Genomic DNA, 1,492 nt, shown 5'->3' on the forward strand with positions numbered 1-1,492 from the left:
GCACCTATCCTGAAAACAGTTGATCGGTTAATACTTGCAAAACGATGAGCCCGAATGAAATAGTTACGCTTCCCAAAACAATTCGGCAGGCCCGTTCAGACGCGCAGTAACGCGTTATAGTTGCACGCCGCGTGCATATGGGTGATGACAACTTCAGAATATAGTGACGTAAGCGATTAAAAGATAAACTTGCCTGCGCCTTGAGGGCTTGGTAAAATTGTTCTCTTTGAAGAAATGGGGCGGTTCAAACACTACGAAGAGCAACACACACACGCAAACACACACGGACGAACGCACACACGTACTCGCGCACATAAACACAAGCACGCACGCACGCACGCACCTGAGCACACCACAACATGAACATTCACGTACACACATACTCACGCACGAACGCACACAAGCGCGCGCACACACACAAAGAAGCAATTAAGCACGCATGCTTGCACTTGCACATGCAAACGCACATGGAAGCAGGCGCAGACATCACACACACGCACTTTCATTATTCACGCACGCGCACACAATCACGTACACACGCACAAACAGGCGCACAGACACGTTCACACACACCCGCACGCGCGCGCACACACACTTGGTGAGTTTGGCTGACATCGATGAAGCTCGTGGTTAAGCGTCGTCGATAACGGATACAGTTATCAGCCTAACGGCATGTATGGACGGACAGACAGATGGAAGGGACATACAAGGCAAATCAAATTTCGAGCACTTCTGTCGCATTAATAAAAATTGTTTTCTGGATTCCAGGTACCGATTGATGTCTTCTTCCTGGGAAAAGCCCTCGTGTTATGCTTGGCATGGCTTGAAAATACAGGCATCTAACGGCTTTTCAGAGCGCCGCATTGCTACGTGACTTTCATACTCGCCTAGCTGAGGGATTACGCCATTAGCCACTTTCTCAGAACGTGTCAGGTACCGAAACTGGGTCATCGTAGTGAGTTCTTGCGACGCCGTTCGTCGGCGCCGTGGCTTAGTTGGTTAAAGCGCCTGTCTAGTAAACAGGAGATCGTGAGTTCGAATCTCACCGGTGCCTTGTGTCGTACGTTCTATTTTTTTTATCACATGCGTTTACTTTCTACGCAACATTCTACTTGCATCTGCATTCTAACCGGCCACGAGATATGGTCCCTGTGTTTTTAACATTACGAGGGTGGCATGACTTCGCAATTACGTGCAATGACGTTTTTGACACGGTAAGGAAATCTAGCATTTCGATTAAAAAAAAAAAAAAAAACGTTGCACCTTCCTAGAAAGCCGCTCCCACAAGACATGTGCGTAGAAGTATGTCCGTCGTTGTAAATGCACCGGTTTGATTTGCGTGCTTAGGGGAGCGGGTGCATGGTGTTTCTGATAGAGTGCTACGTTACTTTTTTCCTGCAATTGGGAAGCAGTACGCATTAAGAAGGGAAAGGCAATAGGCAATAAGAGCACCGTTACCGCCTCCTGCCTGTGCCAAAATCTGGCTCCATTT

The 1,492-nt window shown here is 48.1% G+C and overlaps 1 non-coding gene across 1 annotated transcript; it reads left to right on the plus strand.

Annotated features, from left to right (window-relative positions):
• Positions 1-980: 980 nt before the first annotated feature.
• Trnat-agu (transfer RNA threonine (anticodon AGU)) lies at positions 981-1,054 on the plus strand. Its single transcript has one exon. It is a non-coding gene; the product is annotated as a tRNA-Thr (tRNA).
• The last annotated feature ends 438 nt before the right edge of the window (positions 1,055-1,492 follow it).

The sequence above is a fragment of the Dermacentor silvarum genome, chromosome 8, assembly GCF_013339745.2.
Source record: "Dermacentor silvarum isolate Dsil-2018 chromosome 8, BIME_Dsil_1.4, whole genome shotgun sequence".
Classification (NCBI taxonomy): Eukaryota; Metazoa; Arthropoda; class Arachnida; order Ixodida; family Ixodidae; genus Dermacentor; species Dermacentor silvarum.